Genomic DNA, 14,115 nt, shown 5'->3' with positions numbered 1-14,115 from the left:
GAAACACACTTTCAACGACTTTAACAAATGAGGCTTTTCAATAAGACATAAAGCTTCTTCGGCATAATACAATTGCTCATTTTATTATTTATTAAATCTTGACGAGTAAAAGTTGAATAGAATAACATAAACCAGAAAAGCTATGGAAGTATAACCGTTGCTTGTTTCCAGTAAGTAAACAGAATCTTCATAAACTTGTACTTAACTGATTGAATCATTTGTAATCAAATACTATCCTCAAACTTCAATTATTCTTTCCTTATTTACTTGGAATAATATTTACTTTAATTATATATAAAGTCTAAAAGATAATGATAAATTCACATTTTATCATCATCATCACAAGGTCCGCAGTGCAAAGACTGGTTGGACACGTATCTCCACTCTTTCCTATCCTGAACTAATCTTCGCATTTCCCTGAAACTAGAACAACCCATATCCTTAACTATTTGCGAACAGTAATCTAATCTAGGTCTATCTTCGTGCCTGAGAAGGTGTCTTACTAACCTATCTCGCCTATTTCTTATCGACTTCCATAGAGTCCTCTGTTCTCCTATTCTTTCTAATACCTCTTCATTTTAATTCTCTCTATCCACGGTATCCTAATCATTTGCCTGTAACACCACATTTCGAACGCTTCTAACCTTTTCTTTTCCGCCACTTCTACTATCCATGTTTCGCACCCGTACAGCGCCGTGCTCCAAACATACACCTTTAACAACCATTTTCGAAGTGGACTTCTAACCTAACCTAACCGAACTTTAGTCCCTGAAGAAGGTAATAATATCGATATTCCTTGTCTAACAGATGCATAAACAATAGTCTAACTCTACTCCAGCCTCTCTCACCTCCTGTTCCTGCTTCTAATATGTCTCTAATTAACCCTTCATATCTGGCGGAAAACTTATTGTTCGTGTTAACCAATCAGTACGTAATGCTTTTCAATATTATAGTTAAACAGAACTACAAAATGATCCCCTAACGATTAAGGATTTTTCATTTCGAAATAAGTTCTACAATGAAAACGTTTTTAAAACGTGTTACAATTATTACATCTTGAAGGAATGCGCTTCTACACACTAACTTTTGTCACAGCATTTAGGTATCTATTCTAGTACAACCTCATTGGTAGATATACATGATTTATGCCTGGTTGTACCACATGTACCTTGTACCTATGTATCTAGTAAAAATAATTTTGTTATTAATTTCACTCCTAATAATTTATTGCTCGTTTACTACAAGTGCATATGATCGTAATGAGATTTGCAATAGAGTTAAAATTTATAACACAACGGGCACAGAGAGACATAACGGTAAACTGCATAAGTTACATGCCTGTTTTTTTTTTAATCTTGTAGACTCATGGTGCGTATTTGAAATTTTATGTCTAATGGTTAGATATTCAAATGATTAACTGATATTATAAAGATCAATACAGGCCTTTGCTGAGAAAATGTATTTAACTATATGTATTTTTAAATTAAAGTAACCAATTCGATAAAATCAGCGTTCCATGTTAGAGAAAAAATTATCTGCTAAGAATTATTAGAAACATTCTTTAGCATTATTTTATCATAGTTCCAATTTATTCTAAGAATTATATATTTAATACAAGCTAAAGATGACTTCAAAATGTATTTCATATCTTAACATATATACAATCCAAACAATTACCTAATACAAAATTTTTATGTATATATACGTACAAACAACTTTTTATACATTTATTAGCCGAATGGGTACAATAAATAGTAAAAATGTAGAGGAAAATGGTGGACAATTTTCATAGATTATCGTAATGGGGACGAAGAGGGGATTTGAAACTGATATACTGCCTTCTAATATACGGAGATGCAATATCCATAAATAATGTAAATTCTTCTTTTAATTTGCATGAAGTAATTAAGAGGCAACCACGGCATAACCTTACATACATTAGTTGCAATGTTTAGGGACTGTTATTCGTTCTTAAACTTTTATTTATTGGAATTCATGAGGATTATTGCCTTAACGATGTTTGGGAGGTATGTCAAAATGCTACGAGACAAATAAAAATTTGGAAGAACGTTCCTCCTTCAATTCTAAAACTCCTGTAAAAATTACAAATCGATTTCATCATCATAAGGTCATCAGTCCTAAGACTGGTTGGACACGTATCTCCACTCTTTCCTATCCTGAGCTAAACTTCGCATTTCCCTAAAACTAGAACAGCCCACATCCTTAACTATTTGCGAACAGTAATCTAATCTAGGTCTACCTCTACCCCTCCTAACTCCTGTTTCTGCCTCTAATATNAAAATGTTCCATATTATTCGTTATTTCTAATTTTATTCAAAGTTTTTGGTCATATTCCAAATTTTCTCATAAACCGTATACTTTTTTTTAGTATAGACAGTATTTATTTACCTCATGATATGCTGCAAAACCTAATTAATCACGAATTTCTAATTTTGTGTACTCTTGTCTCCAATTGTACCTTCCAAACATCCTTAAAGAACTAACTTAAGTGTGTTTAAAACGAAAAAGGAAATCGCATAAACGCGGGATCCCATAGACATTATTATTACTTGACGGAGCCATCAATAGATATTCTTTTGGAAATAGATGCAAGTGCACTTTTTGCGCTGGTATTATTTCACAGTGAATTTTCATAAATTTACGCGAATTAACGCATTTAATGAATAGAAACAGCCGCAGGCAATCACGATCGCATTGTGTCGACTAGTCTCTGACACAATGCATTAATGGAGGTTTGGCGAATCCCACAGCGTCAATACGCTGCTATTATGTTCTTGCGCCAAACCGAAACTCCTTCGTCTTTATTAATTTACACTGTTCACATTTTTGCTACGGTTTTCTAAGAATTTATCCACAAAAGAACACAAAAATACAAAATGTGCCGAGAAACATAGAATACGCCTCCCATACAGCATAAATCAATCCGATTATTTTAATACCTATTAACGCTGCATAAATTCAAAAGCCAATTTAATATCGTAATTAATGTTTTGTAACATATCCTTTCTGTTGTATTGTAAAAATGCTATTGTATTGAGTAGGTTAAATCATATACGATCAGAGAGAATAACATAAACCTTGGGGTCAGTATGTATAAAAGTGTACAGTTGACGGCATCGCTGACCTGTGCATAAACTTTGAACACCCCTCCCCTCGCTCCCCTAGGAACATAAAAACAAGAATGGGATATAAGACGTATATGTATGTAATTAAATTTTCTGCAACAATGTTATTGTCACACACCCATCAGAAATTAAATATTAATGATTTATAGACAAAATATAACAACTTCAAATTTGCATATATAATCCCGAGATAAAAATGTTCAGTCTTTCAGAGTTTCTGAAAGCGAGACTCGAGTCTCCGTCTCTCATCGAGTCTCTCTGGTGTCGCTGAGAGAGACTGTCGATAGACTGTCAAAAAACTGTTTAGCGTCTCTGAACGAGAGACTCGACTCGCTCATAGAGATCCTCATTTCGTATCCAGTCTCTGAACGACAGACTCGAAATCTCTGAACGAGAGACTCGAATCTCTGAACGAGAGACTCGAATCTCTGAACGAGAGACTCGAATCTCTGAACGAGAGACTCGAATCTCTGAACGAGAGACTCGAATCTCTCAATCAGTTGTGTCTCGATAGACATGGTTAAAATTTCAACATATTTCAGAGATCTCAGTCTTTCTATGAGAGACTCGAGTCTCTCAATTTTCCAGTTTTATTCATTCAGTCTCTCTGTGAGAGACTCGAATCTCTGAGTTAATAATTTTATCGTTCGAGTCTCTGATACAGAGATTGTGAGAGATCCATAAAACATCTAGGCAATAACTGAGAGACTGTGAGGGACCCTCTCAGAGACGCTGAAAGACTCTGAGAGACTGAAAATTTTTGTCTAAGGATACGAATAGGAGTTTATTTGTATGTTTATTTGTCATCTTTTCAGGTCTTAACTACTCAATCAATCATCACGAAATTTTGTACACATATTTTCAGGGGTACAGAAAAGAACTTACAAGAATTAGTTTTGGGTAGTCGTCGATGATTTTTGAGAATTTTAGGAATTATTTAGGAAAACAAAGCGATAGAAGCCGAGGGTAAAACTTATCATGAAACTTTGTACACCACATTGTCAAGGGTGCAGAAAAGGACATAGGGTAGGTACGTTTTATCCAGAAAAAAAAATACTGTTATCGAGGAACAGAAAAATCAATTTTATGCGGTCGTCGTACTTATTTAGGACTTCAATGCGATCGAAGCCGCCAATAAAATCTAGTATCGTATAAGTCCCAACGTCTGAATATACGACATCCTGTAAAAAATTTTTGAGTCAATGATAACTAATTGGAATTTTTAGGTCAAATTTATTTTAAATTATGGTATAAGATAAAATCAGCGTTCCATGTTAGAGAAAAAATTATCTGCTAAGAATTATTAGAAACATTCTTTAGCATTATTTTATCATAGTTCCTATTTCTCCCTTATTTTTTAATTAGAGTGTACATTAAAAGCCAGTATAGGACAAAAAGGTTTTTTAATTGTAAAAATGACCATCAACGTTTCACCTTAATTATGAGACTCCATTAAGGCAAGTTATTATTGTTAATACACATATCTGATCAGCATAATGTATTAACAACAAAACTTACCTCGAAAAAACCTTTCGATTAATACGAACGTCGGAAATCGTATTTTACAATTAAAAAAATCTTTTTACCCTACTCTAGGGCGGTTTTTAATCTCCTCCGATTATTTTATTCTTCCATTTATGTTAAATATTTTACCTTTAGTTCTTCTACGTTAAATGTGTCGAATCGTATTTCAAATTTAACTGTCACAGAACTTACATAATCTTAGCATTCAAATTTTTAAGATACGTTTTTAAAGAAGATAACCAATTCAAACGTAGAATTAACTAAACGAATCCACTCATAATTTGTTCAAAATAAGTATGTTTACAAGGCATTAGAGCGCAACACTATCAATCCCTACACATGCGTAGATACATGTAATACTTGTTTTGAATGACATGTTAATTGTAATATAAAAATATGTTCTCTGTATGATTTAAGTAATTCCAATAAAAAAATCATCAAGCCGAATTAATCCGTCAGGAAGCAAATGGTCACGGCATCCGTTTGAAGAAGTTACAACGCGCAGGAAAATCAAAAGCTCTTCACTCTTTTCAACGTTTTGAGACTGATGTGACGGCTTAATTACTATACTAGCCGGCATATCAATCCTATTAATTAATTGGTAAAGGAGGAAATATACACGAAGAGCTGTGTGGATACTCGCGTGAAACAGCATGAACCAAGGAGCGTATCTCAGGAATAAACGAACACCTGTTTCTAAAGCACAAAAAGCTCCGGAGGAAAACAATTGTTGTTTACTATCTTACGAATACAACAATCAAAGTAAAAGGCTTAGGAAGGCCAAGGCCACAAATGCTGAAGAAAGTAGAGAGGTATATTCGCCTATGTTGAATATAATTCAGTTTCTAATCTCAACTGCTATTCATCAAGTTGTTATTAGTTCGTAATACTTTACATTTCTAGAGTCACTTTATTACCCTGTTCTTCTGAAACAGGAATTAAGAAGAAAACAGACGAATTAGTAAACTACCCGGAAGTACCCGAGATAAAAATGTTCACTCTCTCAGAGTCTCTGAAAGCGAGACTCTCTCTGGTGTCGCTGAGAGAGACTGTCAAAAAAACTGTTTAGCGTCTCTAAACGAGAGACTCGAGTCGCTCATAGAGAGATCCTCATTTCATATCCAGTCTCTGAACGAGAAACTCGAATCTCTGAACGAGAGACTGAAATCTCTCAATAAGTGGTATCTCTATAAACATGGTCAAAATTTTCCAAGTTCAACATATTTCACAGATCCCAGTCTTTCTACGAGAGACTCGAGTCTCTCAATTTTTCAGTTTTATTCATTCAGTCTCTCTGTGAGAGACTCGAATCTTTGAATTAACAATTTTATTGTTCGAGTCTCTCATGCAGAAAAAAAAAACACCTAGGCAATAACTGAGAGACCGTGACAGACGCTCTCAGAGACGCTGAAAGACTCTGGGAATCTGGAGAGAGACTGAAAATTTTTGTCTAGGGTAACCACTGATCTTTCAGAAAATCAAAAAATACACTGCCCACGTCCATAGTATTTCGATAAGTTTATTCACTTCTGTGATCCTCATTGCATCGGTGGTATACTAATATACAAATACACATTTGTGTACCAATTAAAAAGTGCACGATTTTGACCCATGTACCTTCTAATTTTACGAGAAACAAATACAGCATTTAATACCTTAGTAAATAATCGGCCGAGTGTGACCAACCGGACGCCCAACATGGACTTTAACAAATGGAACAATTAAGTTCAAGCAAGACTAATTAAAGAAGCGATGGAAGACAACTTTACAATAAGCGGCACGTATAGACGCAGGTGGATTTCATATATATATATTTATAACAACCGACTTATTGCAATCCCGTCGCGACTAGACACTATTACTATCTGATCACTGCAATTCTTACAAAAACATACGAGATACTGTACAAAAGAAACGATTTTAATTTTTGTACGAGTTCCTAGTTCATCATTTAATAATAGCGTTCAAGTTTAATTTTTTATTATTTTTGTAACTTTTCTATACTTTACTTTAACGTTAGAAATAAAACACTATTTATTGTTTGTTCGACAATAAAGAATTAAGTTATAATGGAGTTTGGCAAAGTTTCAATTATATTAGATCAGCGTTTAAGTTTGGACAGAAATTTTTCGAAATCAGTTATTTGTTCTCATTAGTGCGCCAGTCTCGATAAAATATTGTTGACCATCTAGTAGGTATTTAGTGCAACTGAAATAATTCAATGACAGCAAATACCCACTAGGTTGCGATACACTGTCTGGATTTGGATATAACTCATCTTTACATTCCAAAAATTACAATGAAATAAGGATTGGAATGTGCGGTCTTTACTATTTTATTAAATTTTCGACATAACATTATGTACAGAGGAGAGATGCAAAGGATGGTGATTGTTCCGGATACTCTAATATACAAATTGTATTCTTTATTTATAGTCTTCATGATATGACTTTATTTTTTTAATTCTGGCGCTGATGAATTGCATGCTTTGCTTTATGGTATGGTGAATGTTTCCGGAGTTATTTAAGGATGTTTGGGAGGTATGTCAAAATGTTACGAGACAAACAAAAATTTGGAAAAACGTTCCATATTCTATTCTAAAACTCCTGTAAAAATTACAAATCGATTCACTAAACCGTTAAAAAGTTATTGAAGTTTTAGAAAATTGTAATTTTACACGTCATTTTATGGAGACTCGTTAACCGAACAGATTAAATTTATTTTTATTAACAGAAAAAAGCTACCAGAAATTTCAAACTTTTATAATAAGTAACTTGAACTCTGGAGAATCACTTTAGCGTAAGGTTATTCAAATTCACTAAATGGTTATCGAGGAAAAAATGAAAAATTAGCTGAAAATCTCGTTTTTACTTGATAATATAATGATAATATTTATAATTGTCTGAAATAAATGCAATTTTAAAGTTTTAATTATTATTTAAACATATTAAAAAGTTTTACGCTCATTATTAATAGAGATTGAAACTAAATATTTTTTTGTTTCGAAGTTGAAATCAAGGCATATTCACTGCCAAAAGTCAGTTAAAAATTTTCCATATTATTCGTTATTTCTTATTTTATTCAAAGTTTTTGGTCAAATTCCAATTTTTCTCTCAAACCGTATACTTCTTTTTAGTATAGATAGTATTTATTTACCTCATGATATACTGCAAAAACCTAATTAATCACGAATTTCTAATTTTATGTACTCTTGTCCCCGATTGTACCTCCCAAACTACTTTAATTCTCATCGGCATGTCATAAACACTTTTGATAAGGCACCCATCAAACCAAAGCTGCTGCGCAACAGCGAGTTGTATGTATGTCTAAGCTCCATATCGTCATCTACTGATTTCTTCTGCTAACTATATGTAGTATTTTAAAGGAGATTAATAAAGAACATTAGGTTGTTAGTATTCAAAATACAATAGATGGCGATATACTGCCTGTATGTTGATATTTTTTGAATGGGTTTTAAAATAAAACAATTGTTCTTATTATCATTTAGGATTAAAACTACTCTATAGTTTACATATCAAGTCATGCAGAATTGCTACAATAAAAATCGTGTAATTTGGTTTCTATGGTGGCAATATTCAAGTAGAACATAAGCTATAGAGTATCTTGAGTCCAAGGGTTACTAACTGCACGAATCAAACCAGAAAGCATAGGAACTCCAAAAATATGTGAAGATATTAGCTTTGGTTTTATTAAAACAATAATCCATCTGAATATTTCTACGTAATTCTACAGATAAATGCTGTTGTACCGTAATTTTTACTAATTTATTTAATTCCAATTTGAATAATAAATTAACTGAGTGGAAAAGCGTTTTACAATATTCAGAACACCTTTATTTATCTACAACCGTCTTGTTCTTTAAGATTGTTACTTAATCCCCGTATGTATAATAATTCTGGTGCACTGGAAGTAATAATTAAGATTGAACACGTGGTCAATTAACAGTCTGGTTAGCGGCTTGAATTATGAATTTTGCCGTATTAATACTCGCTTCATTACCGATATGATCACGCAAACCTAAAGAAGTAAACTGAGAAGGGAAATACATAATCCGAATTGACATAAATTGATTACGAACACCATAAAAGTCAACTCTCAGGTGGAAACAACAATAATAATGATTAACAGGTGGAATCTGACAAACGTTTTAGTAAGTTTCCATTAGGTACCTATATATAAACCGGAAATAAAAAACAGATGGTCATTTTAGCAAAAATGTGGTCCTCATTAATTACGCACGATGAATAAAACATGAAGTCATAATTATAATATCAATTTATTTTAAGCATAATGATCACATTGGATCTTCAGAGCTTTTATAAAGCTAATGTTGGTAATATGAAACAGAAGTACGTGACCTACACCCTAAAAGTGCAAGTTCAGAATTTTCGACTTCACACTCATGATGTCATGATTGATACGCGCGAAATTTTATACAGCGTTAGTTTTTTATGCATAGACCTCCTCTTGCTTTGAAACTGTCTTTACTTGCTTATTTTTTCCATCATGGATCTGTAAACTTTTATATGATAAAACTGTGCTCACACTGTTGCTAATTTGGTGCCGTTATAGCACACAAGATGTTTTCAAATTAAGTAGCAAGCTTGCAGGACAGAGGGTACTATAAAACAAGTAAAACAATTAAATATGCGGTGGTCCGAAAGTAGAGCGTTTTCGAGAAAAACGTATTTTAAAGTACAGTGAAGGGCAAGTCCGACCCTGGTAGGACTACGCAGGGAAACACTACACTGCAACGCAGCATTCAATCGGCTGCTACATTGCAGCATCCGTGTTGTATTTCTTTTGAATTTTTTTGCTCATGTATTGTTTGTTATTTGTTAGATTAGATTAAGTGTAATTGACGGTGTTCATGTTTATACAGTCAACTTAGAGTACTTCTTTGTTCTTTTAGCGTTGCAGGCTTGTATTACGTATGCATGCAGACAGTCGAAGTCATTAGAAGTAGATCAATGTATCAGTCTCATAGGTTAATACAAAATAGTATTATTGCGTGCGTATGTGTGTGTGCGTGTGCTGATATAATTTATTTCTAATGGGAGGGTAGGGTTATTGGCGAACCACCCATGATAAAGGTAAGATAAGTCAGGACGGGAGGAGTAGTATGGATATAAAGTAAAGGATAGCACAGAGTCGAGTCGACTTCAATAAAAAGAAGTCACTTCTATGCTCGCGAATGGTTAACTTAGAAATTCGAAAAAGATTGTTAAAGGTGTATGTCTGGAGAGCGGCGCTGTACGGGTGCGAAACATGGACGGTGGGCAGCCCCGAAAAGAAAAGGTTTCAAGCGTTCGAAATGTGGTGTTACAGGGGAATGATGAGGATATCGTAGAGAGAGAGGATTAAAATGAAGAGATATTAAAAAGAATAGGAGAATAGAGGACTGTATGGAAGTCAAAAAGAAATAGGCAAGATAGGTTAATAGGACACCTTCTCAGGCATGAAGGTCTAGTCAGAGACATATTAGAGGCAGAAACGGGAGTTAGGAGGAGTAGAGGCAGACCTAGATTAGATTACTGTTCGCAAATAGTTAAGGATTGTTCTAGTATTGGGGAAATACAGGATAGGAAGAAGTGGAGGTGCGTGTCCAATCAGTCTTAGGATTGACGGCCTTATGATGATGATGGCATTATGTTTAGTAGCGTAGTAGTAACCTATTGATGTTTACTTTATTAGTTGTTCCACAACCGTCATTGTCTGCATTTTTCATCGATGTAGTTGCTTAATTGTCATCGTAGTTTCTCTATTCGCCCTAAGCCGGATTTAGATTGCAATTTTGGTTTTCATACAAATTATTTACACGCTACCTTACTTGTCATGCAATTCCCTGTTGTATCTAGCTACCCCCTCCACAGCTTCCTACTTATTTCAGAAACATCCTGTATAGGCTTGGCTAATTTTCTACTTGCCCTACAAACAAGTAACTAATAATAATTTATTTATCAGGAGCGTAGAAAATTTTCGGTGCGTCTAAAGTAATTGCCTATGACCGTTTGTGTGTCGGTTTAATATTTCGCGGTGTGGTCATCAGATTAGCAACGGCGAGGTTGAAATTCGTATGACCTTTAACATGGTTAGGAACAGTTTTCTGTTAAATTTAATTAGAGGCCTGCGGATAAGTAAAGGCCGGCCATCTATCTATCTCGTCATTCGAAATTAGAAAATTGAATCTCGTGCTGCTTCTCTATAAGTATTCGACATGAACGTTTAGAGCTTTAGACAACGGAGCGACGGCGACGCCGATGACGACGCGACCCGCTTGCTTTATATTATCATCCTTTTTGGTTAGCCAGTCAGTCAATCAACAGTTTCTTGCTAACGGCAGCCGCTAAAATTCAACACAATATTAAACCGCATGTAATCATTCCAATTATGCCTTTCAAGCGATTCTCGACATGCGCTGGAGGAGCAGGTGTGGCTCCAGAACACAATGCAAAAATCTTCAGGGTGTGTTAAGTGGTTTTGAAACACCCTACGTGTCGTCGACTCCGTCTTGCAAAATATACAATTAAACGATGATTGCCGCTTTTATTTTAATTGCGTTTCCAAATATGTCATCCGCTATATCTATTGTGTCCCTAGCCTATAGGTAGGTACTATCTGGTACTTTATTAACAATTGCGGCAGTTACGGAAATTGAAGTGTTGTAGGAAATTTTGGAGGGTCTACTGAAGCAAACTCAAAATTTCTTAAAAGGCACTTAAGTTGACAGGAAACACACTTTCAACGACTTTAACAAATGAGGCTTTTCAATAAGACATAAAGCTTCTTCGGCATAATACAATTGCTCATTTTATTATTTATTAAATCTTGACGAGTAAAAGTTGAATAGAATAACATAAACCAGAAAAGCTATGGAAGTATAACCGTTGCTTGTTTCCAGTAAGTAAACAGAATCTTCATAAACTTGTACTTAACTGATTGAATCATTTGTAATCAAATACTATCCTCAAACTTCAATTATTCTTTCCTTATTTACTTGGAATAATATTTACTTTAATTATATATAAAGTCTAAAAGATAATGATAAATTCACATTTTATCATCATCATCACAAGGTCCGCAGTGCAAAGACTGGTTGGACACGTATCTCCACTCTTTCCTATCCTGAACTAATCTTCGCATTTCCCTGAAACTAGAACAACCCATATCCTTAACTATTTGCGAACAGTAATCTAATCTAGGTCTATCTTCGTGCCTGAGAAGGTGTCTTACTAACCTATCTCGCCTATTTCTTATCGACTTCCATAGAGTCCTCTGTTCTCCTATTCTTTCTAATACCTCTTCATTTTAATTCTCTCTATCCACGGTATCCTAATCATTTGCCTGTAACACCACATTTCGAACGCTTCTAACCTTTTCTTTTCCGCCACTTCTACTATCCATGTTTCGCACCCGTACAGCGCCGTGCTCCAAACATACACCTTTAACAACCATTTTCGAAGTGGACTTCTAACCTAACCTAACCGAACTTTAGTCCCTGAAGAAGGTAATAATATCGATATTCCTTGTCTAACAGATGCATAAACAATAGTCTAACTCTACTCCAGCCTCTCTCACCTCCTGTTCCTGCTTCTAATATGTCTCTAATTAACCCTTCATATCTGGCGGAAAACTTATTGTTCGTGTTAACCAATCAGTACGTAATGCTTTTCAATATTATAGTTAAACAGAACTACAAAATGATCCCCTAACGATTAAGGATTTTTCATTTCGAAATAAGTTCTACAATGAAAACGTTTTTAAAACGTGTTACAATTATTACATCTTGAAGGAATGCGCTTCTACACACTAACTTTTGTCACAGCATTTAGGTATCTATTCTAGTACAACCTCATTGGTAGATATACATGATTTATGCCTGGTTGTACCACATGTACCTTGTACCTATGTATCTAGTAAAAATAATTTTGTTATTAATTTCACTCCTAATAATTTATTGCTCGTTTACTACAAGTGCATATGATCGTAATGAGATTTGCAATAGAGTTAAAATTTATAACACAACGGGCACAGAGAGACATAACGGTAAACTGCATAAGTTACATGCCTGTTTTTTTTTTAATCTTGTAGACTCATGGTGCGTATTTGAAATTTTATGTCTAATGGTTAGATATTCAAATGATTAACTGATATTATAAAGATCAATACAGGCCTTTGCTGAGAAAATGTATTTAACTATATGTATTTTTAAATTAAAGTAACCAATTCTTCAAAGTACGCTTAAGTATTTATCTAAAATTACGAATCTACATAAATATCACGTTCTTTTTTAGTTATTTTAGATTCCCACCCCAAAATAAGGTACTAATATCTAATTGCAAATTGCAGATCCTTTTCTTCCATGTAGGACAAAGGGTATTCTTCTATCCATTTTTGTCGGGTAATTTTATAATTTATCGTAAAATTACAATTATAACGGAATATTTACAGTTGGTTAAAGTATAGGGGTTGTATATATTAAAATAAATACCCTGCTGATGAAGCTTCAATTAGATAATCTATGTACAATTCTTAAAGGAACTGTCATACATATATGTAGTTAGAAATTATGTTGAAAGTACTAAAATGGAATCTTGTTAAAACGAATTCTAGACCCAAAAGGGCCCAATCTTGTTTTAAAAATTATTGTACAGCAAGTCCCAATTGAAAGGCAATTTTTAAACATGAAATTAATACCTAAATATAATACGTGTAAGTATTATATTCAAATTAATATTTTATTCTAATGATTGTCTTCATTAGTGATTTTAGGTTATCACAAGCAATGACAATTGTCTTTATTAATACAATTATATACACACAAGATTTTTTCAGGTAGGTACAGGCCTGACGCTGGAAGCTGGCGGAAATTTTAAAATGGCGTGGATGCGCGGTGGCAAAAGTAGGCAGTTTTAGGTATAAAGATTGCAGCCCTCATTCTTCAGTATTCCTATCAGGAGCGTAGATTAAATATTTAAAAGTTGGGATCATTGAGCAAGTAATAGACATACAAACATAAGAACTAATTGTTGATGTTGGTGACAGCGATAGAGATTCCCATGATGACAGTGAATGTGAAAATTAACTATAAAACAAAAGCAATAGGTTAATTTTTTCTTTTTGATAAGTCATGTTTTTACATTATTTTCTAGTACGCTACTGTCCTATCTGTATTAATACTATAATTTACGCCTACTGAAAGCTTATTTGTGTATCGGTTCCAAGTGACTTACCCAAATAGGTCATAAATGGGCAAGTACCTGCGCGACCGCTCGCCAGCTTCCTTCGTCAGACCTGTACCTTTCCACTGTTGTAAGTTGAAATAAAAGTCTCAATTCCCTCTTCCCAAACGTACCCTTTTTATGAGCAATATTCTCAGAACGAATTATTTAAAGAGTGTACCTAATTACTTAAATTAACTTAA

The sequence above is a fragment of the Agrilus planipennis genome, unplaced genomic scaffold (genome assembly GCF_000699045.2).
Source record: "Agrilus planipennis isolate EAB-ADULT unplaced genomic scaffold, Apla_2.0 scaffold98, whole genome shotgun sequence".
NCBI classification, from domain to species: domain Eukaryota; kingdom Metazoa; phylum Arthropoda; class Insecta; order Coleoptera; family Buprestidae; genus Agrilus; species Agrilus planipennis.
Note: the sequence above shows the minus strand (reverse complement) of the source record.